This window comes from Bos taurus, chromosome 5 (genome assembly GCF_002263795.3).
Source record: "Bos taurus isolate L1 Dominette 01449 registration number 42190680 breed Hereford chromosome 5, ARS-UCD2.0, whole genome shotgun sequence".
NCBI classification, from domain to species: Eukaryota; Metazoa; Chordata; class Mammalia; order Artiodactyla; family Bovidae; genus Bos; species Bos taurus.
This window is the reverse complement of record NC_037332.1, coordinates 26,097,296-26,123,845: the sequence shown is the minus strand read 5'-3', so window position 1 is coordinate 26,123,845 and position 26,550 is coordinate 26,097,296. Positions and strand designations below refer to the sequence as shown.

Sequence of the window (26,550 nt, the reverse complement as noted above, 5' to 3'; positions counted from 1 at the left end):
TGGTGGTGTTTATAGGCAAATTTTAAACAACTGCAAATTTTTTTAAAAGCCATGTTTTGCTCAGGAATACTTTTATACACATACTCTATTGGTTGTTTTATACAGTCGTGTCCAACTCTTTGTGACCCCATGAACTACAACCCACCAGGCTTGTCCGTCCATGGAATTCTCTAGGCAAGAATACTGGAGAGGGTTGCCATTCCCTTCTCCACAGTAGATACTAGTCTGCCAAATTTCAGATGGCAAAATGCTAAGCTGTGGGTCTGGTATTGTCCAGCTAGTTATTTCTTGTCATCCTGGAAATGTGTCATTGAGAAATGTGGAGATCATGTTGTCACCACCACTTCTCAGAGGTACCCCACCATGACAGAACATTCATATCCTGAAGATTCAAGGCCTAGCAAAAAGCCTCCCACAAATCCACCGGATATCACAAGGTTCTGTTTGACAAGTTCTGTTGCTGATTTCAGGTGCTGCCTTATTTGCTCATTTCTTCATCTGTCTTTTGGCTTTGTTTACGTCTTTCTCCACTCCCTTCTGGTTGCTCTGCACACAGCCACTGCGGCTGGCAATCTGAAGGAGAAGAAAGCCACCACCTACTCCAGTTGCTGCAAGTTTTCCAACTTTCTGGAATAAAAATCCCACACACCTGTCACTCACTTCATCCATTACAATCTGGGTGGCTACTGAGTAACTTTCTACAACAGGTCCAGAACTGTGGCCAAACACTAGACTCCACCAGTGGTGTCTTCTTACATACTCAGTTAAATCTAACGTCAGAAAAGTCACCACCACTCTCCTATTCTTTGGGAGGGGCGTTCTGGGCCCTATTATTAAATTATTAAATATTTCAGTCATATAAAAAGTATATATTATAAGAAAATTAACACTAAGTGCCAACTTTTCAGCTTAGAAATAAATTACAAAAATAAGGAAAACCCATGGATAATCTTCTCCTATCATATTAGTGTTCTTCTTTCTCAGAAGTATCCTCCATCTTGAATTTGGTGCTTACCATTACCATGGAAGTTTTCAAAAACTTTTATTTCATATGTATGTAACATAAGCTTTATACAGTATTGTTTTATATGTTTCTTAATTTTTATCAGTGGTATCATACCATACTTATCCTTCAGCTAGCTTTTGTTGTTCAATATTGGTTTTGGTATTTATCTGTGTGGCTACAAGAAGCTTCATTTATTTATTTAACTGCTGTAGAGTATCCTTGGGCTTCCCTGCTTGCTCAGTGGTAGAGTCTGCCTGCCAATGCAGGTGACGCAGATTCAATCCCTGGCTGGAGAAGATCCCCTGGAGAAGGAAGTGGAAATCTGATTCCAGTATTCTTGCCTGGGAAATCTCATGGACAGAGGAGCCTGGCAGGCTACAGTCCTTGGAGTTCCAAAAGAGTTAGACACAACTTAGTGACTCAACAACAGCAATAAGCTAGAGATGTAAATTTAAGTTATTAGCATAATAATTTTTATTGTATTTTCTTCTAATGGTGTTACACTTCTGCTTTTCACCTTTACTTCTTTAATCCAGTTGGAATTAACTTTTTGTTTAGTGAGAGAAAAGGATTTAATGTCCCCCCTAAGGGAAGCCCATTGTCCCCAGCGGCATTAATTACATAGTCCAGCATTTTCTCTACTGGTTTGAAATATCAGACACCAGATTTAAATAGCAGAGGTCTGTTTGTGGGTTCTAGTCTTTTAAATTAGTCAATCTGATCATCCCTATGCGAATACCACACTTACCTGGTGTTGTTGTTCAGTCACTCAGTCATGTCTGACTCTTTAAACAACCCCAGGGACTGCAGCACGCCAGTCTCCTCTGTCCTCCACTATCTCTTGGAGTTTGCACAAATTCATGTCCATTGAGTAGGTGATGCTATCTAACCATCTCATCCTCTGCTGCCCCCTTCTCCTTCAGTCAGAGCTTAATGTAAGGACAGAAATAACCCCAGGTATTCTAAGCAGAAAGGAATTTACCACATTGATGCTCGATGTACGATGCTCACAAAACTGTTGGAAAGACTGAAAGAACAGGAGTCAGAAGGTACCACTAAACTTGTTGGTTGAAGAACATACTGCTGTGGTTGTAATCAAGAGGCCCGGAAGCTGCTGCTCCCAGCGTCATAATTGTCAACACCACCCACATATGGCCCAAAGCTTCTGAGAACAAGGCTGTAGCTGCTACTTATAACTTTCTTAATCAACTACCCATTCCATGTTATTTTTGTCTTCAATCAGCACCTAGCTGGTTTGGGTTCCTAGTGGAGAGGCCCCAACCTTTATTCCTGAAGGAGCTAGCCTTTAGGGGTTCCGTCTACACTTGGGGTGCTCCAATCTTCCATCAGCTCTACCTTAGTCATGGAGCTACTGTGAGGCACCCCAGAGGATCCCCTGCTCTCACTGCAAGCAACCACTTTCTTTCACCCCAGCTGGTTCAAGAACCCCTTTGCCTGTTGATTCAGTGGCATAAAGGATATAAAAGTTTCCTAGGAATGAATACCTCTAAACCAGAATCTAAGTTTAGAGGGATGAGAATCAAGAAAAATGTTGAAGTTGGTCAGTATGTGTAACAGTGAGAGAAATCGGGGCTTCTCCACTCAGTGGTAATAAGAATCCGCCCGCAAAGAAGGAAACATGAGTTCAATCCCTGGGTCGGGAAGATCCCCTGGAGGAGGGCATGGCAATCCACTCTCATATTCTTGCCTGGAAAATCCCATGGGCAGAGGAGCCTGGTGGACTGCAGTCCTTAGGGTTGCAAAGAGTCAGACATGACTGAAGTCACTGAGCATGCGTGCACATACATGAGAGAATTCCACCCTACATACACTTCTTAGTACCTAGACCCATACATTTTGGCTATAGGAATAATATCTCCAACCACGGCCCTCTCAGTCAGTCTTACAAGACAGCACCCCAAACTCACAAAGTATCATCTCCCAGGTGGCTCTGTAGTAGAATCTTCATTAGACCCTTCTATCATTTCATAAAGTCCACTATCTATGGATAATAGAATACATGTTAAGACTGCTGAATCCTATGAGCCTGAACCCACTGATTCACTTCTTTTGGTGTGTACTTTGGATGGGAGAGATACAGTATGGGTTATCATAATGGTGAATAAGGCACTTGGTAAGTTCATGGATGATGGGGCTGACAGAAGCATTATGGGCAGAGAAGGCAAATCTGGAGCCAGAAAAAATGTCTGTTCAAGTGAGGCAAAACACGACCTCTCCATGATGGAAGGGATCCACTATAATCAGCCTGTCTTAGCTGATTCCCTCAGGCACAGTATCATATGGCTCATTATGGTCTGTGCGGTTGGCAGATTATCCTCAGGAGGTATATGGTAGCCAGATCTACTTTGATGAGAGAAAAATCTGTTTCATTGCATAATTTCCAACTTGTGCCCATAGCTACTGTATTAAGAGTTCTCTATCTCCTGAGCATTTTGATAGAGAATGACTGACATTTAAAGACCCAGGTGATACCAACCACCTCATTATTGAGACTTCTTGGAACCCTTTGGTGAGTGAGCACTTACCAATCTGTAGTTTTGTTGATTGTCCCTATTGTATCCTTGTTTTCTAATTTTAACTTTTACAATTATTATTTCTTACCATCTGCTTCAACTATAGGAGAGGTTTTGTGACTTTTTTTTTTTTTGGTAATTTCTTGAGTTGGAGAAGACTCTTGAGAGTCCCTTGGACTGCAAGGAGATCCAACCAGTCCATTCTGAAGGAGATCAGCCCTGGGATTTCTTTGGAAGGAATGATGCTACAGCTGAAACTCCAGTACTTTGGCCACCTCCTGCGAAGAGTTGACTCATTGGAAAAGACTCTGATGCTGGGAGGGATTGGGGGCAAGAGGAGAAGGGGACGACAGAGGATGAGATGGCTGGATGGCATCACTGACTCGATGGACGTAAGTCTGAATGAACTCTGGGAGTTGGTGATGAACAGGGAGGCCTGGCGTGCTGCAATTCATGGGGTCACAAAGAGTCGGACACGACTGAGTGACTGAACTGAACTGAACTGAGTTGGAACTTAGCTTTTTGTTTCTTTTTCTTCTTTTCTAATGTATTAAGACTATAAAGGACTATTCTAATGCTATGTTAGCTATATCTTACATATTTTGAATGTATGTTTTCTTTATTAGTCTAAATATTATCCAATTTCCATTATTAGTTATACTCCAAATTTTTTCATGAATTTCCAACAATATGGGAATTTAATCTTTTTTTATTATTGCTATCTAAATTAATTGCTTGCATGCAGAGAAAAATGGTCTGTATAACACATTCTTTTTTAAAAATTGGAGTATACTTGCTTTACAATGTTTTGTTAGTTTCTGCTGTACAGCAAGTGAATCAACTCTGGGTGTACACATATCCCCTCTTTTTTGAATTGTCTTCCTGTTTAGGTCACCACAGAGCACTGAGTAGACTTCCCTGCGCTATGTATAACACCAATTCTTTTTATTTGTTGAGATTTGTTTTGTGGTCCAGTATGCGGTCAGTTTTTGAAAGGTTCTGTATATTTTTAAAACATAAGTGTATTTCCTAATTGTTATATAAAGATTTGTGTTATTCAAATCTCCTATGTCTTTACTAATTTTTATCTACCAGTGTGCCAATTACTAGAGAGTTGTAATTTTAAATCTCCAACTATTATGGTAAATTTATAAACTTCTTATTATAGCTTTGTTTTATGTATTTAAGTGAGCACATAAAAGTAAATGCTATATCTTCCTGGTAAACTGTTGTTTTCATGATTATATAGTGATTACATTTTAAAATCTTAAGGTCTAATTTTTTAATTGTGGTAAGATAGACACACCATAAGACTTACCGTGTTAACCACTGTTAAGCATACAGTTTGGTGGCATTAAGTACATTCACATTATTGTGCAATTATCACCCCTCTCCATCTCTAGAACTTTTTCATCATCCATCACAAACTGAAAATTTGTACCTATTAACCAATAACTTCCTATTATCCTCTCCCTGAAGCCCACAGTAACCACTTTTCTGTGTATCTTAAAGCTGATTTTGTCCCATCTTAATATAGTAATATCAGCTTATTTGGTATTTTTCCTATTCTTTTAATCTCAAACATTGTATGTCATTATGACATATAGCAGCACATAACTAAATTTTAAAATCCAGTCTGACAATCTCAATCTGTTAACTGCTGATCTTAGTCCATTTATATTTGATGAGCTTACTGATAACTTTTGTTTTATATGTACCAGATTATTTTGTGCTTATATTTTTTCAGTGTCTCTCTTGCTGCCTTCTATGAAGTTGATGAAAGTTTTGAAAAATTTTCCTTTTCTCCTTTATGAATTTGAAAGTTGTATATTCTATTTCTATTCTTTTCATGATTATTCTAATTTTTAAATAGTAATCTTATTGGCCTAAGCAATATTCCTATTGTCTTCCCAAATAACGCAAGAAACTTGGAACTCTAATTCTGATCGTATCTCTCTCATTGTACACGTTATTGCTGTCCAGTATTATAACACCCCTTATTTTTCTATCTCCAAATTAGTCTCTATTACTATTGTCTGCCTAGTCAACGCTTGTTTAGATATACCACACGTTTTCAGTGTCTTTACTCATCGAAACTATTCTCACAATTCTTATTTTTATCTCACTTCCTCCTCCTGGGTTGAAATTTTCTTTAGGAAATTCCCTAAAGAAAATGTCTTCAGTGGGAGATCTATTTGTGTTAAGAAACCTACGGTGTTTGTCTGGAAATTTATCTATTTCATGCTTACTCTTGAATGATAGTATAGCTGACTAAAGAATTCATGCTGAAAAATATAAGACTTTAGAACTTTGAATACATTTTTTCTTGTTATCTAGTCTCTTTTGTTGCTTTCAGAAAGTCTGCCGTGAATAAAATTGTTGTTACTTTGAAGATAATGTGTCTTTCTCTCTGTTTGCTTTTTAAACTTTCTCACTGTAGTTGGAATTGAATAGAACATTCATAGCGAGGTATGTGAGTATGGATTTAGTTTAATCAATCCTGCTGAAGATTTCTGCAATTTGAATCTGAGGACTCAGGTCTTCAATTAATTCTGGAAAATTCTCAGCCATAATCTCTTTGATAAAATGTGTCCTCCTCCCAGTCTCTTCATTCTCTCCTCCAGAACTACTATATGTTGGACCTTCTCATTCTCCAACTCACCTTATAGTCTCTAATATATTCTTTTTTTTTCTAATATAGTCTAACTCTTTATCTCCTGCATTACCTTCTGAACAATTTCCTCAGATCTCTCCTCTAGCTTTATAATTCTCTTTTTACTTATACTTAGATTTCTGTTTTGTTCACCCAGTTTCTTTTTTAAACTTAAAAAAATTGAAGTGCAATACATACACAGAAGTGTACACAGAAAAAGCATTGTTGAATTAATTATTATAGTTACAGTAACAAATCAAGAAACAGAATGTTGCCAAATCCCAGGTGCCCTCCCGCTACATCTTCCCAATCACACTGTCTTCCTCTCCACTAGAGGTAACTACAATCCTGATTTTCATGGTAATCTCTGTCTTGTATTAAAAAAAAAAAAAAGCTCTACCACCTAAGTATGTATTCCTAAACAATATAGGTTAGTTTCATTTGTTTTCAAACATTATAAAATGAATACTGTATGTAAAATTTTCTCTCCTTGTCTTTGGACTAATATTATACATTAAATATTTACCTACTTTATTGTGTTTATCTGTGGCTCATTCATTTTTGTGTGTATGTTTATGTACTATTCCACTGTCTAATATACCAAATATTTAACTATTCTACTACTATGAACATCTCATTGTTTTCAATTGGGGCTGTTATGAGCAATGTTGCTATGAACATTATGGTTCATGTATACTGGTACATACATATGCATTTTTGTAGGTTATATACTTAGAATAGAATTCCTGAGTCCTAAGATACGCATACCATCAAACTTACCAGATAATGCTACACTGTTCTTCAAGAGGTACTAAATTATACTCCTATCAGCAGTATATAAGCACCCCATTGCTCAGCAACCTCACCAATACTTGGTATTATAAGAAGAATTTTTTATTTGAGCCAATCTGGTGGATATCTAATAGTATCTTATTGTGGCTTTAATTTACAGCTAATAATTTAACTTGCAATTAGTGAAATGATACACTTCTGTCCATTTGGTTTTTATACTTGGCCACCCTCATAGATATGGTCTGCTGGAGCTGAAAATCCCTTCTCATTCCCTTATCTTTTCATAAAAGAGAATCTAGTAAGCAAATAAGTATCTACCTACATTTCCCAGGTTCTGCATACAAATTAGATTCCATCCAGAAGATATATGCATGAAAGATTTGGAAGGCAGAGCAGAGGGACCACCTTTCTCTACTTTCAGTGATGAATTTATCTTTGTGAAAGGAGGTGTGATAAAGAATGAATTGACTGAGGCTTCCGCTCCTCTCAGTTCAGTCAGTTCAGTCGCTCAATCGTGTCCTACTCTTTGCGACCCCATGAACTGCAGCACGCCAGGCCTCCCTGTCCATCACCAACTTCCGGAGTCCACCCAAACCCATGTCTGTCGAGTCGGTGATGCCATCCAGCCATCTCATCCTCTGTCGTCCCCTTCTCCTCCTGCCCCCAATCTTTCCCAGCATCCGGGTCTTTTCAAATGAGTCAGCTCTTTGCATCAGGTGGCCAGAGCATTGGAGTTTCAGCTTCAACATCAGTCCTTCCAATGAACACCCAGGACTGATCTCCTCTAGGATGGACTGGTTGGCTCTCCTTGCAGTCCAAGGGACTCTCAAGAGTCTTCTCCAACACCACAGTTCAAAAGCATCAATTCTTTGGCGCTCAGCTTTCTTCTCAGTCTAACTCTCACATCCATACATGACCACTGGAAAAACCATGGCCTTGACTAGACGGACCTTTGTGGGCAAAGTAATGTGTCTGCTTTTTAATGTACTGTCTAGGTTGGTCATAACTTTCCTTCCAAGGAGTAAGCGTCTTTTAATTTCATGGCTGCAGTTAACATCTGCAGTGATTTTGGAGCCCAGAAAAATAAAGTCAGCCACTGTTTCCACTGTTTCCTCACTTATTTGCCATGAAGTGATGGGACCAGATGCCATGATCTTAGTTTTCTGAATGTTGAGCTTTAAGCCAACTTTTTCACTCTCCTCTTTCACTTTCATCAAGAGGCTCTTTAGTTCTTCTTCACTTTCTGCCATAACAGTGGTGTCATCTGCATATCTGAGGTTATTGATATTTCTCCTAGCAATATTGATTCCAGCTTGTGCTTCCTCCAGCCCAGCGTTTCTCATGATGTACTCTGCATATAAGTTAAATAAGCAGGGCGACAATATACAGCCTTGACGTACTCCTTTTCCTATTTGTAACCAGTCTGTTGTTCAATGTCCAATTCTAACTGTTGCTTTCTGACCTAGCCCATTCAGTAATTTGCAAGGACTTAGTTCCTTGATTTCTTCCTGTTTAAAATCCCTAGGGAGATTTTTTTTTTCCAGTCCTGAATCCTAACTCATACAATGACTCTTATACATCACATAATCTAAGATGATATCAAAGGTAAGAAGCATCATTATTTTACTGAATTAAGAAAGCCATTACTGCAATTAAACTAAGACAAATACTTTATTGACACAGAAATTTTTGCTATCTATTTAAAGAACTAGTTCAGATTTCAGACATAGGTTTTATAGTTTATTACTCATGTATTCATTAGAAAAAAATAGGAAATTCCCTGACAGTCCAGTGGATAGGACTCCACACTTTCACTCCCAAGGGCCTGGGTTCCATCCGTGGTTGGAGAACTAAGATTCCACAAGCTGCACAGTGCAGCAAAGTAAAGAAAATATATATATAAGGGAAATAAATGAATTAAGGCACTTCTAAAACTTCTTCACCTTTGGAGTCCATATATTCTGAATGCTTTTTAAATGCCATGCATTTGCACGGAATGGCATCCTCTGTGATCTCAAGGGCATTTCCTAAGAGTGCCCCGCATGGGATCCAGAATTTGTTCAATGTTGCTGTTACACTTCTTAACTAAAGAATTCCTATACCATGCACCACTAATAAAAATTTGAATTCCCAAACTGGCATGAAGAGAGGCAAAAAAAAAAATTATATATATATATATATATATATATATATATATATATATATATATACACACACACACACACACACATATATATATCATAGGAGAATGTGTTTTGATATGTTGCAATTGTTTTCCAGACCAGAACCCAGACCAAGACAAACTTCTTTGTTCTTTCCCTTTACTGAGGAGCAGATATATTAGTTGCAGTATAGTTGTTTTATAATTTTTTTCAGGGAGCAGATATTTTTTCTACTCTTCCTTTTTATCTGGGCCAAATTTTGATTCCTATTCTAATAGGACCATTAGAATCCTAAAAAAAATAAAATAACAATAGTGGGTATTGACTGGAGAAATGGAATACAAATTACTTAATCTAATTAAACATATCAAATTGGAAGAAATAAGCAAACCTAAATAAATCTAAAGTTTATATTTGTTCCTGTATTTATAATATTTATTTATATTCCTGTATTTATAATATTTTAAAATTAACATTCTGATTGGTGTTTAACTTTAAGAACAAAACAAACAAAAAAAACAATCCTTTGATTACCAGAATCAGCAATCACTCCTAAATACACTGTAGAAGAAGCTTCAGGCTCAGTTCTCACATTTATGGTTCAAGTTTTCAGTTCTCTTCTTATTTTTGGTCCCTTAGGAGAATTTTCTTTCTAACAAGTTCAGCTATATGTAGTTTTTTAATTTATATTTTATCCAGTATTTCTAAGTGGTTTATAGTAAAGCATTTTTACTTGCTATAATTCTGGAAAGAAAAGCCCATTTCATTAATATGTTCTACAAAATTTCCATTTAACAAATGAGAAAATTAAGTCTCAAGGAGATTAAATCATTTCCCAAAGCTTACACAGATAACAAATGGTAGAACCAAGTTTAAACCTGAAGTCTTGAACTTCCTTGTTGACTCAGTGGATAAGAATCTGCCTGCCAAAGCAAGGGACACGGGTTTTATCCCTAGTTGGGGAAGATTTCACATGCCTCGGAGCAACTAAGCCCTTGCACCACAGCTACTAAGCCCACACACTCAATAAAATTTCTAGAAGAGAACATAGGCAAAACATTCTCTGATGTAAATCATAGCAATGTTTTCTTAAGCTATTCTCCCAAAATGATGGAAATAAAAACAAAAATAAACAAAAGCTAATCAAACTTATAAGCTTTTGCACAGCAAAGGAAACTATCAACAAAATGAAAAGACAACCTACGGACTTGGGGAAAATATTTGCAAATGATGAAACCAAAAGAGCTTAATTTTCAAAATAGGCCAACAGGTAATACAAGTCCATACCAGAAAAAAAAAAAAACAAAAAAAAACCAAACAACCCAATCAAAAAATAAGCAAAAGAACCTAAATAGACATTTCTCCAAAGAAGACATACAAATGGCCAGTTAGGCATATGAAAAGATGCTCAACATTGTTAATTGTTAGAGAAACACAAATCAAAACTACAATAAGGTACCACCTCACACTGGTCAGAATGGTTATCATTAAGAAGTTTACAAATAATAAATCCTGGGACTTCCCTTCTGGTCCAGTGGTTAAGAATCCACCTGCCAATGCCGGGGACACGAGTTTGATCCCTGGTCCAGGAAGATTCCACATGCAGTGGGACAACTAAGCCCGAGCGCCACAGCTATTGAGCCCATGCTCTAGAACCTGACAGCCCCAACTCCTGAAGCCTGAACCATCTAGAGCTTGTGCTCACAACAAGAGTAGCCACCACAATGAGGAACCCTCTCATTGCAACTAGAGAGTAGCCTCTGCTCGCTACAACTAGAAAAAGCCCACACGTAGCAACAAAGACCCTGCACAGCCAAACATAAATAAATCAATTTTTAAAAATACATGCTGGAGAGAGTGTGGAGCAAAGGGAACTCTCCTGCACTGTTGGTGGGAATGTAAATTGGTGCAGCCAATATGGAAAACAGTATAGAGGTTCCTTAAAAAACGAAAAATGGAGTTGCCATATGATCCAGCAATCCCACTCCTGGGCATATATCTGGAGAAAAAGCTAATTCAAAAAGATACATTCACCTCAGTGTTCATAGCAGTACTATTTACAAGAGCAAAGACATGGAACTAACCTTACTGTCCACCAACAAGTGAACAGATAAAGAAGATGTATACACAACAGAATACTATTCGACCATAAAAAAGATTGAAATAATGCTACTTGCTGCAACATGAATAGACCGAGAGATTATCATCCAAAGTGAACTAAGTCAGAAAGAGAAACAGAAATGCCCTATGATATCACTTATATATGGAATCTGAAATATGACACAAATGAATTTGTTATAAAACAGAAGCAGACTCACAGACATAGAAAACAAATTTATGGTTGCCAAAGGAGAAAGCGGGTGAGGGAAGATAAAGCAGGAGTTTAAAATTAGCAGATACAAACTACTATATATAAAATAAATAAACAGCAAAGTCCTACTATACAGCACAAGGAATTATATTCAATATCCTGTGATAAACCATAAAGGAAAGAACACAAAAAAGACTATATATATAAAACTGCATAACTTTGCTGTACACCAGAAACTAATGCAACACTGTAAATCAACTACAATTAAAAAAATTTTTTAGAACAAAAAACAAACCACAGTGGAACGTTGATGAATTTTTGAATGTTATATTTTTAAAACTAGACTTCTGGAGACTTCCCTGGTGGTCCAGTGGTTAAGAATCTGCCTTGCAATGCAAGGACACAGGTTTGATCCCTGTTGGGGGAACTAAGATCCCATCTGCCTCCGGCAACTAGGCCAGTGTGCTGCGAATAGAGGGCCTGCAAACCACAGCGCAAGATCCTGCGTGACACAACAGAGAGTCTGCAACTATGACCTGATGCAGCCAAATGAATTAAAATAAATAAAATTATTCAAAAATAGACTTCTGGGCTTGAAAGCCACTTTAAAAGGGCATCTTGTCCATCCCCCTGCCTCCAGGCAGAACCACCCTCCAACCATTATTCACAGTCTTTGCTAGATGATAATTTCCCTGGGATCTAAGGTGCTACAGAAGACAAACTATAAATCCTTTTAGTCGAGCTCAGGCTTAGTGAGTCTCCCTGGCAGGGTTTTCTCCCGTGTCTGAACTCATTCTCTCCTTGTGCACCTTCAGTCATTCCTATTCACTGGGGAGAGACCAAAGAGCTTTCCTTGTCCTCTTTAAAATAGCATCTCTGCCCTCTCCCCAATACCCAGTAACTGCAACTGCAAGCCCCTATTGAATCACTCAGATCCTTTAAGCTTTCCCTTCTTTCTTCCATTTGGGTCATGAATTTTTTTCTTAGCTATTACTCCTGGTGAGTTATCTCCCATTAATGATGCTGACATACAGAACACAGATAAAGTACTATATAAATGCTAAGTAATCACACAGGCTTAGCTTGTGATACAGGTTATCTCAGACTGTTGTGTTATGGGATCAGCCCCCTGCTGACATTCAGGATGAAGTTTACCAGCTGCAGACTTTATTTATTTATTTATTTGCAATGGAATATTATGGCAAGTGCCAGGACTCTAATAGGAGCCTTCAAAAAAAGAGTGTGCTATTATTTGCTGGTCTGTATGTTTGACATGCATAAGTGTGTGGATCTTTAAAGTATGCTAATAGGTTTTCAGAATTTGGCTGCTCTGGGAGACCAGAGCAAAGTCTTTGTGTTCAGTATTAATCAGGATAAAGGTAGAGAGAGATCCAGAGAGAAGAGGGCCTGAACACCAATTCTGGAGGAAATGGGCACACATCCATAACACAGACACTCAATCTGCTTAAAATGTTAAAAAAAAAAAAATGTTTTGACTACATAGTGCCAAATGGCCAACATAACTGATTTTTCATTGACTTAACTAAAGCATTCCATTGTGTAACTGCAGTCAACCTCCAACATTTGGGCAGAACAAGTGACTATAGACCTATTCATTCTCACGTTCATTATGTGACACCAATGCAGCTGTTAAAAAATGAAACTTTCAGTCATTAACCCCTTACAATATCAAAAGTCCTCACAATATCAAAAAATTAAAATTTTGTCATTAGAAAACAGAACTAAAAATTTATTTGGGCATTTTGTGGACAACTATGGTCATCTTCGGAGAAAGCAATGGCACCCTTACTCCAGTACGCTTGCCTGCAAAATCCCATGGACGGAGGAGCCTGGTGGGTTGCAGTCCATGGGGTCGCTAAGAGTCGGACACGACTGAGTGACTTCACTTTGACTTTTCACTTTCATGCATTGGAGAAGGAAATGGCAACCCACTCCAGTGTTCTTGACTGGAGAATCCCAGGGACGGGGGAGCCTGGTGGGCTGCTGTCTATGGGGTCGCACAGAGTCGGACACAACTGAAGCGACTTAGCAGCAGCAGCAGCAGCATGGTCATCTTCTGATCTTCTTTTTCACCAAACTTTCTGGCCATTTGGATAACACTACATATGTGATATATGTGTATTCTGACTATATCTAAGAGGAAGCTTAGATTTTATAAACAACTTTCACACTTAATGGATGAAGAAACAGAGTCAGAGAGAAAGTAGCTTACCAAAGGACAGTCTGCTATTAGGTGATAGGTATGGACTAATAATTCATATATTTTTATTCCTACAGGATTCAGTGCACTTTCCTCTATAGCACACATGCTAGTGGCAGTGAGATATTGGACTAATTTGTTGTAGTTCGTTCAAAAAAAATTAAGCAGTATGTTGCTTGAAGTAGTTGGTTAGCTGATATTCTTTCTTATAGACAAAAAAAAAATAGATAAGATGATTTAAACACCATTTAAACTCTACTGTTCTCTTAATTTTTTCTATAGTATATGAAATGGGTAGCAGTTAATAGCACTTGTGTCTCTGTGTGGATCTGAAATGGTGTATCTCCATATATGTGCTTTTCTAATACAGATATATATATATATTAGAAACACATATAAATATATATATATATATGAGTGTTATTCAGCATGTGTGTGTGTGAAGGGGTCAGTGCTACACTTTCTTCCACGGGATATATGCTTCTCAAGCTCTCTCAGCAGTATGCCTGCTAATCTATTGCACTACTATATTTGTTGGTGCAGTTTCTGCATACTTTTTCTAAAGGGTTCCAGAAGAAACACAATCAGAACATATAAAGACATGTACCTGTAGCCTTAAACACTCTGATGGAGACATACAGACAGGCACATGCTGCCACACATTCCTTAGCTCTTCCCTGGATGCTCCTGCAGTAGCTAGAAGATATTATTGCTACTTCAGGCTGGAACTGAGGAAGCAGCTTGCTTTTTCTGTTTATCCTCTGTTGCTGACCAAAGATGACTGCATTGCCCTCCTTTGCTTGGATTTTACTTCTTTCTGAAAGGTAGCCAGGGCAAAATCTTCCTCCCTTGTCAGCATTACAGCCACAAACACCTTTACCCAGAAATTCAAGTTTGGCCCATCTTTTCCTGCCAGCTTTATAATTCAACAGCTTCCTAGCCTCTTCTCCCATAACTTCCTGTTGCAAAATTTCTGTTCAACCAGACTCCTGCACTCTGCACATCAACACACTCTCCAGTCTCTAAACTGCACAAGCCATTGCCCAACCTGGGGCACAAGCCGTTCCCCACATCTGCCCTCAGCCCCATCTCAGCTCTGAGCGACGTCCCCTCCTTGAGGATTCCTCTCTGGCACATTCCTCCAGCCTCTCTTCAGCTCCCGCTCCTCCTCCTCCCTGTGCATGGACGTCTCTGTCACCTCTTCTGTCTCTCAGTCTTCTCATCTTTTTTTTGCTAGGTCCTGAGCCCCTGTTCCACCTCCACGCACAGACTGGATAAGTCTCCCGCTGTGCAGGAACCCAGCCTCGCCTCTTGTGGTGTCCCCGCCCCCCGTGTGGGCAGTGCCTTGCTCTCCATAGGGGTGTTGATTGACAGACTGGCTACGGTAGAAGCTCAGCCTTGATACCTCTCCTATCTCTTTTCTCAATTAATTTGATGCGTTTGGCATCCATTACTTGAGAGGTATTTTTGAGGTGGAGAGGAGTGCCAGAGGCTTTCCTCCTGTTCTTTCCCTTCCCAAATAGACTAGTATTTCAACCTGACAGCTCCCAGCCAGTCCTCTGGTGATGGGGCACTAAGGGTTCACTTTCCTGATGTTTTCATTCTAAAGTCTTAGCCAGGGTCATGTTGTTGAAGTCTGCCAAGTGACAGCAGCCCCTGACCCTGCTACTGAATCCTACACATTTTACAGGTACTACCGTTGTCAGAAAATTATAGAAGCCAACAGCAAAAAAGAGGGAAAAAAAGGGGTCTTGAGAGATCATCTTGGACATGCTCCTGTCTCTGGTCTAGTACTCATCGATTTCTGCTCAGGTAAATTAGAAAAGATCTAGTATTCAAAGTGATACACAAGGAAACTGGCTACATACTCTTCAATTCCCATTCCATTGTCTAACAGCCCTCACTGTATGTAAAAAAAGAAAGGGACTTTCTTTTGACTGAAAGTCCCTTCCCACTTTGGCTGTTCTCAGAAAGTGGAGGATAGTGAACATAGCTTACTGTACACTTGAAAGTGTGAATTAGAAGACTGGACATGATCCAGAGAAAATGGGCCAAGTGGCCATCCACAATGGATTATTCAGTCTTTAACCCAATCTGCCATTATTTCCAAAGACCAGGCTACTTTCCAGACTGTTTTAGTTGCTCTCTGTAGACATCTGAAATCCCTCCGTGCTGACAATTGTAAGCAGGTTTCTTAGGTGGTAAGAAATGGTAGGCAAGATTTCAATGCCTTTTGTCTACCTACATCCCACTCTATAGCTCTTCCCCTAGAGCAGGCTCAGAAAATGCCACTTAATAAAATGCACACTTAAAAGGTCTCTGTTATGCCAAGCAACTGTTCCTAAGCAGGAAGAAAATGTCATCTGGTTAATCCATCCACTCACTACAATATATCTAGATATTTTGAAATAACCCAATGAAGGGTTGAAGTTTTCCTTTATCAGCATGTAGACAGCCCTAAAAACTTATAGCCAAGCAGGATCCACATATAAAGTAAACTGTATCATTAACACTTCTGCACTTGGCATGCTGTTGCTGGACAGGCTTTCTCCCCACCTGGTGACCCCAAGGCTGGCCTGAATGGCTTGGCACTGGCTATAAAGAGGGATGCCAGTATCTCAAAAATGCCAGAGTCTGGCAGGCATTTTAACTATCAGACAACTGCTGTGATTTCCATAAAAGAAGTAAAATGCAAAACAGAACTGCAGAGAGGAAAGGGCTCAGTTCCTAATATTGGAAAGGGCCAAAAACCAGGAATTCATTCTCTGAGAGTGAGCCTAGTCTACAATCTAGGCAAGAGGATGGGAGAAGTTTGGGTGAATTAATTCAAAACAATGTATTCTCGTTACCTTTGGAGAAATGCTTACATACCAGCCATTTTTGCAGGAGACCAGTGGGGGCCATTTCTACAAAACCTAGTGAATGAATGGTGATTCTTTACTCAAATTTGGAAACACATCAAACTAATAATTCAGAAAATCTACTTAAAAATCATAAATTGTCTAGACCTCCACTCTCTATATATCCAATTAAGTAACTAATGGCCAAAGTTCTGCTTCATTTGGTGCTATGTACCATTACAGTAGCCCTAATCTGGTTAGTTTATCTAAACTCAAAGTCACTGGACATTGTTCAAACCAATCCCCCACTGTCTCCACCTCTCAAACCACTAGTTGATCTGAAACAGCAGGTGAGGATAGGGGGAGGGAAAAACTCAATGCTAAGTAATAAGTCAAAACTACCCCCTCCTTCCCTCTACAGGCATCTAGACTGAAGCAATCCTGAATTAGGGAGAGGAGAAGATATCACATTAAATCAAACTCAGTGCCTTGAAGATACACCAGACTGAATATTCTAATTACAGATTTGAAATTGTATATATGACTTGAAGTTGTTATCAGACTGTCACCTAAGAAGAGGCAGAAGAATCTTGGAGCCTCTTGGAGTTTTAATCCCAATAAAGGTGACCTAACATCCATTGACATTTATAAGGGACGATTTTGTTTTTAAAGAACATGTTAGTCAATAATAAAATCCAAAATGTACAGTGGATCAAACACAATAGGTTATTTCTCCCTTGGGTAAAGTCCTAGGCAAATGATACCTGCCAGTGGGCAGTTCTTCCCCTGAGAATCTCCACTGTTCCCTAGGGCCTCAAGATTAGCATTAAACAGAAGAAGGAGACAGAAAGCATTGGGGGAGGGGATGGGGGCACATCCACTTATTAAAAGCTTTGGCTAGAAAATGGCATTTCATTAACAAAAACTTGGTCATGTGGCCACATCAAAATGCAAAGGAAGCTGGGGAATGTAGTCCAGCTGTGAAGAGCTACCAGATTTGGGGGAAATAATTGCTATAGAGACCAACCTGGAAAATCCTCAAGAAGAACCAATGGTTCTACAGCACCTTTGTAAGAATACTTCTTTCTACAAAAGGAAGAGCATCACTCTCCAAAGAGATCTTTTTTCCCAGATGGCCTGTGTTGGTGAATGGGGTAGAGAAAAGATAAGGAGGAAAAGAGAGGACTCCTGTGAAAGAACAGAGGGTACTGCAATCAGGTGGCCATGAAGATGGACAGGGTCCTGCAGCTTGCCTGCCCAGACCTTCCACTCACAAGAGACCGGGTTCTTCTCCCATGGAACTTCTGGCCTCTTGTGTAATGAAGATGTGCCTAAAACCCCTAGGTCTTGGGAAGTGTGGAAGGGAACACAACCCTAAAAAACTTTTTGTTATTGAAAAGAATCCAATAAAACTTAACCCTGGACACAGAGGCCATAAAAATCCAGTGAAAGCAGAAGAACTGCCTGGTCTCTCAACCCTAAACAAAATCATATTTTACACGAGGGTAATTCCAAAACTGGATTTAAGTTTTTTTGTTTTTTTTTTTAATGCTTCATTCTGGTAGGATCAGAAGACACATCTGGCAGAGATGAGGTCATCTCAAGAGGAGTTTGAATATTTACAATTAAAAACAAAAAAAAACTTGCCTCTCTTGGCGTCTCACTCCTCATGGGAAGCAAACAGCTTCTTCACTGGATTTATCACCTAAGGCAAAGTTTCCAGCAACTTGTTATCTAAATTTCAGGCCTCTGGCTTGCTATTAAAAATAAAAGGGCATCTCCGTTCTTCACTAGATGTTCCATTCTGCAGAGACACTCATTACCTTATTCATGTATGTGTGAAGAGAACGTTTTCCTGTTCCCCTAGTTTTACCGGAGTTTTACGTTAAGCACCCTTCCCCGCTAGGTTTTTGAAATAATCTGAAAGTCACGCAGGAAAAGCACACTGAGGGAGACGGGTCTGTCAAATCCCAAAGCAAAGAGCAGCGGAGGCTTTCTAAGTAAAATGAAACAGACTTAGGGAGGAAAGAATTCGTTGCTGCTGCTACTGCTACGTCGCTTCAGTCGTGTCCGACTCTGTGCGACCCCATAGACGGCAGCCCACCAGGCCCCGCCGTCTCTGGGATTCTCTAGGCAAGAACACTGGAGTGGGTTGCCATTTCCTCCTCCAATGCATGAAAGTGAAAAGTGAAAGTGAAGTCGCTCAGTCGTGTCCGACTCTTAGCGACCCCATGGACTGCAGCCTACCAGGCTCCTCCGTCCATGGGATTTTCCAGGCAAGAGTACTGGAGTGGGCTGCCATTGCCTTAGTGGGTTGAATTTACTCCGGGTCCCCGCAACGCCGTGAAGGAGTAGAACGTCGGTTCTGGGAGTTCCAAAGCTGCGAAGTGAGGTCTTTGGAGGCGTCCGGGATCCGAAGGCGTGGAGGATCTGGGGTTCCCGGCGCAGCACCCCGCGGAGGCGGGAGATGAGTACCCGCCTGCAGCGGCCGAAGCTTGCACACTGCCTGGACAAGGAGGTGAACTTCTGGAAAACGGTTTTGAGGAGCGATCAGTCCTGGAAAGGCGAATGCGGTTAAGTGATTCGGTCCCCTGCAGTGGAGGTGCTTCGGCCTCGGCTTCTGGGAAGGGCGGGAGGCGCTGGGCGGATGCCGGGCCCTAGTGAAGCGCCCATACACACAAGGTCCGCTAGGAATGTTTGAAAACACGTTTCTCCCCATTCGAGGATTTTTTTTTCTTTTCTTTAAATCTGTTCCCCTCAAAAAAACAAAGATGTGAATGGGTAGATGCCACCTGGTCTGGGAACTGAGATTGTGACTCGGGCAGATTTCGTTTGGTTCAGGCTGAGAAGAAAAGGGTCTCCAGGCCCCAGGCTGGGAGCGTGGGACGTCTGTCTGAAATGGTGCAAACCGTCTGAGGCTCCTTCGAGAGGGGCGCGCGACCCCAGCTACCCAAAGACTCAGGAGGTTCCATGGAAGCAGGCGTCGGGACCGCTGGATCCCAGATCCCCGTGGGGGAGTCACAGCCCGCACCCCTCGAAGTCACCGTCCGGAAGGCGCGGGTCAGCACACGAGGCCGCAGGGCAGAAAGGGGAAGGATTCTCCTGCTCAACTGCGGCCATTCTCTCCGCCTGATTTCATCAGTTCTCCAGGGAAGATGAGGAAGCTGCTGGGGAATTAGATAGGAAGACAAGATTCGCGAGCAATTTGAAAGGCCCTGGGAGAGAAAAAAAAATTAAATAATTCGGCTGAAGTTTAAATAAAGGTCTGGAGCGAGATTATGACCCCGCCGGCTTTTCCACTGAAGACCCTCCCCCATTAGTCTGTACCCCCTGAGCTCGCTCCGTCAGGAAAAGGTGCCTTTTCGGCCTTGAGATGGGGGACTCTCCCCCACAGTTTTAGATTCTCGAAACTGAAGCTACCTTGTCATCAAGGCAGATTTTGAAATTTCACAGGTATGTTTCCTATTCAAACAGCATGGCCCACATTCTCCAGGTTCACCATGTGGGGCGGGTCATAGACGCAAGGTTGTCCGTGGACGGTGCGTGGGGAGGGCAGTACTAGAAAGCACCATCGCAATGAAATCCTGAAAACATTCTCACAACTCCTCCTCTCACCTTTGGATTGATTATTTGTGTAATTCAGGAAGAGGAGAATTCTAATTGCTTGTGGAGACTCTCCTGGATGGAGAAGAAAAAGAGAGAGAGAAAAAAAGGAAAATCTAATAGAGACCAGAGCAGTGTGCTCCACAATGGTGGAACGGGTCCTTTGTGCATTTTTCCTGGCTTAAAAGGACAGAATCTGCCTTTCCAGGGCACCAGTTCCTCTAAGGATATGGCTTCTGCTGCGATGAAAGGCATAGAACTAGACACATTTGTCAGAATGCATATATGATATAGATATGAAAGAGAAAGTGAGCAAGAGGGAGAGAAAACATGGGTTTTCTCCTTATGTCAATGAAAAACATATTTCTTGGACCTCCAGGGTTTTTTCCAGGTTGATCACAGCTGGGTAGGGCTAGCCCCCTCCACAAAACCCTTAGGCTGAATGCAATCGCAAAGTGAATTTGGGGCATCAACCCACTTGAACTGGTACATTCAGATCCATATTCCAAACTGGGCAAAACATCTGAGAGATTCCTGCCCGGCTCAGAGCCTAAGGAGTGAGCCTTGAGAGGCCAGCATGCAGAAGGGAAGGAAGTCTCTTCTGTTTGCACCCAGACAGCCAGAATCCAGGGACTAATGGAGCAGTCATTTTGAGGGAAGAAGGGATGGGACTGTTCTTTCTTCTTCCTAGGACAAATACATTTGGGAAACTTTTTTTCCGCCCAAGAATGAGGAGGCTAAACTTTAAAAGGTAGTGAGCCTGTTCTTCTTACTGGCAGTGTTTGAAAAGAGAAGTTTGCCACTGCTTATGAGCCTGCCCCTGCCATTTGAAGGACAGTATTCTAAAGAAAAAACTTAGTATTCAGATATTTGTAGGCCTATAGTATATATGCACTAGGTTTAGAAGTACAACTGAAACATATCCAGTTGGAGGGGATATTGTCTTCGTGAGTTTCTACATGAACGCATGCATGACTGTGCCACTTCATACATATTATATAAGCAGATGGTGACAAATATGTAAATAAGCAAATGGCAACAAATACATAGCCACCCAGAATTTAATACCAAGATCCCTAACATCTGAATATTTGCTTTCTTCCTTTACCCTAAGGCAAATTAACATTTAGGAAGCTTTGCAGAAGTCTGTTCTCAGGGCTTCTCTGCCTCTGGCTTCCAGCCTTTCCACCCACCCATCCACCCACCCACTTAACCCCACTTTTTTTTTTTTTAAACCAGGGATTCTCTCAACTCTTTGGGAGAAATCTTTGTAAGTGTATGATTTTTTTAGAAGACCACTTTCCTATCCCAAGACTGGACACAGGGCATAGAGAATAAGGGGAGGGGTTTCTTTCTCTATTTAGGAGGTACCCTTTCCACAGGAGCAGGCAGGCAGACAGAAAAAGGCAAAGGAAAGCTGGCTGATTCTTGGACATGGCAGTGGTGGTTATCAACAAAAAATCCACAGTTAGGATGCGTCCCTTCAAATAAGCACAGGAACCCCTGGAGGCGCAGGGACCAACTTCCAGAACCATCAGATCGCAGCAGCACGCCCTAGAATTCCAGGCACCCGCGCGGACCCGCGCCTCCCCACACGCCCAGAGCTCTCTGGGATCTCATTAGAGTCCGCTCTGCCCCACAGAGAAGTGTACTCACCGGTGTGCTCGGCCATCAGTGCCCACGAAGTGCACCCAAGTGCATCAGTCGGGATTACGGGTGTGAGTTGTGATTGTGACTGTCCCCTGGTTCTGCGCTGGCGCCACGGGGAGTGGAGCGGGAGCTTGCGGGCGCGTGCGCTCGTCCAGCTCTCCTCACAGCTCGGTCATTGATGCTCCCGGGTGAAGCGGCTTTCGCCAAGCTTCAGTTTAGTCGGAGTTAGTGAAATCAAATACTAAATAATTATCATGTAAAAACCACAAAATCAGCCTGTTAAAATTAACGGAAGAGCTCTCGGAAGTCTTGGGAGCAATCCACAAAGAAAAGAGAAAGGAATTAGATGCTGGTGCCGCGTTCCCGGCGGGGCCAGGCGGCAGTGATTGCTCTTACTGAGGGGACTAGCCATCCAGGTTCCAAAAGTGACCCGAATCTCCTAAAAATCTGTGCAGAGGGAAAAAATACTCTGAAAGAACAGTGCCAACGCCGGGACTCTGCCAAGTTTGGCTAGATGGCAATTTGGTTTCTGGCAGGCACGTAATTCCGCTAAGTGATGGCTGGGGTGAAATGGGTCTGAGAATTATATACTGCAAAGTTCATCCTGGATATCATCAGACATGGTGTCTTTATTCTCTCTTAAATAGAAGGCTTTTAGCAAAATTGTTAACAAGCATTTCTGCCTACATACATGCCTGAATACCATCTCTGCTCAATAGCTAACTGCATCAGAGAAAACACTGGTGAAGGTGATTATCAAACCCATGTGTCTGTCTCAATATGTTTTTACCCACCAAACCACAGGTCCACCAGACTCCCCACACACATCTCAGCACTGGCATAAAGACAATTAAAAGCTTGGCTTTCAATTTTAAAAAATTTTAAATGTGATTATGTTGAAACATATTCAAGGGAAACATTATTAATTTTTTTTACAAAGAGTAACTAATTAGATGGAGATGGGTATCTGAGGGTATATATCTTATGTTAATATTGATCTAAAGTTCCCTTAACATCTAACAAATCATATATTACATATTTATTTGTTTAGTGATGATAGATCTATAATAGATGACAGAAATATATCTATAATACTTCTTTGGAGAGAAGTTCATTAATAAACCAAGCACTGAAAAAATTACTAGTGCTTCAAATCACAAATGCAGATTCTAGCAGAAAAAAGGTTGTCCTAAGTCCTCAGAGTAGGAGAGGAATTGCACAAGGTTTCCTTAACCCCTTAGAAATAGCATTTCTGTGGACATAAGGATGATCTTTTCTCCCATCCATTTGCTTACAGTGGTTCAGCTAAAGGAGAGAAGACCACCACTGTAGAGAGCTGGAGTCAGAGGATCCTCTTGGGGTCTCCCCAAGCTCAGATCCTGTGTTTCCCTTTCTTTCACCATCCTCAGCCTACCCCCACCAGCACCTCTGTCATGATCAACCTGTCTCCATGCTAGCATAATGCATAGCCATCGCTGTGCATGTTTCCCAGCCTGTGTACTATCCAACAGTATTCAAAAATCAGGACCCTACAGTCATGCTCCCCAGAAATGCTGAAAACCACCATGTGCAAGAAGTCTAAGGTGTTCTCTATACCTTGAAATATACTTTTTCTTATCTAAGTTAAAATTCCTCTGACTATGCAAATGAGTGTGGTAATCTTTCAGAAGAGAGAAAATGGATGTCTGAATCCTCCTTTCTAGTTCTTTGGATGTCATCGACTTTACTGCGTGCATGTACAAGACCATAACTAAGAGAGAAAATTCTTCTAAATACATTCTAGAGAAGGAGAAACTGGAATTAGAAGGAGGAGACAGTGAGGGAGAGAAAATCTAGCAGTTCCCTACTTACAGATATCATAGGGACAGTTTCCTTCCAGTCACTAATAGTTCACAAAATTATATCTTTTTAGGAAAGTGGAATTAATTGCCACCAGCAGAAATCTTGTCCCAAGTACCTACTGAATCTTCTTCCTGCCTTTTTGCTCCATATTTCTCAAGCACAAACAGCTATTTTAGCAAAGAAGTGTTCTTCCCCCTTTAGTTGAGTCTTGGGTTTTCATTTCCCTCTTTTTTGGAGATAGGAAAACTACATTTTCTTTCGTTTGGTGAGGGATCTTCTGAAAGTTCTTTAATTTCTGGTGTCCAGCTCAATTATTTTCAAATTAGAATGATTAAAATGCATCTTCTGATGTTACTTCTGAGGGTATCTGGTCATTGGGAGAACTAGGCTGTAATCCATTTAGAGTATAATTTCCCCCATTCCTCATAATGAAATATACATACAACCTCTTACCGTCTCTATCTAACTCTTAGGAGCCACTAAATTCCAGGTGTCAGCTTCATGATGGAATTGAGGGCAGACTTTCACCTAGTTAGAGAAGAAATGTTCAGCCCTTCAGCTATGCCTTTTATATTTATTCTTTATTTGGGACAGGAAAAACAGTCCATTTTGATCCAGAAGAATGCTGTATTGAGGTCTACAATCCTTTCTCAGAAAAATGTTATTTTCCATTATCTTCTTTTAAAGTAATCTGAAATCTTAAAGAAACACACAAAAAGGCGAGGGGGAAGGGAAAGAAGGGAAGAAAAAAAGAAGAGAAGAGATGGTCTGTCTCCTTTCTAGAAGCCCCAGATTTAAACTTTAAAAGATGGAAGAAATTATCAAAAGTGATAAATACCTTTTCAAGCGTTCGTTTGTTGGTTTTCTGACCAAAAGAGCCTGTTGTTAGATCTCTGCAAGGAATTCAAATACAGCCCCTAGCAAACACTACTCCACCTCTTCCCCAACCCCCCTCAGCTCCCTTGTCTAACTTGAAAATGAACTTGGACTTCCCTCTCAGACAGGCCCTAAAACCAGGAGAGATTTTATTTGTCTGTTTCTAAAAGGTTTCCAAAAAGGAGGAGGTGTTTGGGGGAAGAGGAGGGGGACAGGGGGCTCTCTTCCACTGCAGAGATGGAGTAGGGGTAGGGACTCTGGGCCGTAAGAAGAGGGAGAGATACTTTGTTAATTTTCTTAACTCTGTTTATTCCCAGAACTTCTGTCCATGTGGGGTGGTGGGAGGGCAAATGACTGGCAGAGATGCTGCTGAAAAAGAAAAAGGGAATAGGAAGAATGAAGATAGAAAAGGGGTGGGGCTGAGGAAGGAGAGGTTGAGGAGGGTTGGAAAGGGTTTCTGTGAGGCGCCTGGCAGGGCTGAGAGGGCCAGGATGCGAAGCAGTGGAAGAAAGAGGGCTGAGGCAGGAATCCTGGAGCCCACTGGAGGAGGCTTCCTGAGACTTCCCCAGGGAAGTGGCTACCTGATCCCCCCCACTCAACCACAGAGCACAACAAGCAGGGTCTGTGATTGAGGGCAGGCTGGAGGAGAATCCAGGAAAAGATTGGAGATGGCAGCCTAATCCCCCACCTTCCTGTGGATCCCTGCAGAACCAGAGAGGAATGTTTAACGTGACTTCCCAAACTTTCAGCCAGCAATGCAACCCTAAATTGACAAAGAGGGTAGGTTTCCCTAAGGTCTAAGACAGGGAAGTGAATAGGGCCTGGAGGAAAGCAAGTTTGGGTTTGAGAGCAGAAAGCAAGTTAGGAGCAAAGCAATGCTTCGACCCATCCTGGTCCTATCTTCCTTCAATTGAGCGGCCCAAGGAGGGAGAACAATAAAGGTGGAAGATGCCAGGCTGGCAGCTGCTGTCCAGGAGGTGAGCTTCAGACTGGAGGAAAGGTCTGGGTGGATCTCCTCTGAGTCCAGGCTGTGAGGGTGGAGAGAGAAAGTGGAGAAGGTTCCAAAGGAATCCAGGAGCCTGGGAGTGGCATCTGCATCTTCATGCTAGAGCCAGGGAGATGAGGGGAAAGGAGTCAAGGAGGGAAATGGGCAGGGCCAGGGAGTCACAGCATCAGTCACTTTTCTTTCCTTCCCTACCAGTATCACCCTTTGTGACCCACTGGGAATTACCGCTGAATGTGTGGAAGGCTCTCCCATAGCCCCTGCTCCCCCAACTCCCACCCCTTCCTGTTTGTGGCCTCTCCATCCCCCAAATCCCTTTTTTTCCTAGTTAGCTCAAGTCCCATGTCCTCTGTCCTCTACAAACCTCCTCTTCCCTCCTGCCTGCAGCTTGTATCCTGGACCTGAAAGGGCCCCCCAAACTCTATGCCCGCCCACCAAAGCCCCAAGTCTGGGCAAGAATCCAGACCCCATGGTGGTAAGGCTCTTTGTTCTCTTGCAGCCTCAACCCACTCCCTCCTCTTTTTTTAAAACTGGAATTTCTCCCATAAAAAGGGGGGGGAGCAGGAGCTTCAGAGCTTCAAGCTCTTTTTTTTTTTCCTTCCCCCTTTCCTTTCTTTTTTCTGGAGAATATAGAGGAAATAGAGGAAAGGGTGCATGGGGGCAGGGAAATTAAGGGAAATCAACTGACGCTTGATTTCCAGAGAAAGCGATCTGGGCATTGAATACGGGGCACACAAACTTCATTTCTCTCATTCCCTTCTCCCTAATCTGGTATTCTAGCTACACCCAGCCTGCAGTGTGTGCGGCAAGCTTGAGAGCTCCTGCTCCAAATGCTGCTAACTTACCCCTCCGATTTGGTCTCTAACACAGCAGGCCAGGAATTTCACCCCTCACCTTGAGAAAGACACAGACATCTGCTTTCTCATTTTCCTGGTATTCTCCTGGAGGTGTCTAAGTAGAGAGCAGGATAAGCATATAAACTGTGTATCCAGAGAAAGAGACAGACCAGCAGAGATCTTTATTTGCACAGAGAGGATTCGAGCCAGATATCTTCATG

The 26,550-nt window shown here is 41.4% G+C and overlaps 1 pseudogene; it reads right to left on the bottom strand.

Moving 5' to 3' along the window:
• Positions 1 to 255: 255 nt before the first annotated feature.
• Positions 256 to 21,794, bottom strand: LOC107132470 (FUN14 domain-containing protein 1-like; annotated as a pseudogene).
• Positions 21,795 to 26,550: the final 4,756 nt, after the last annotated feature.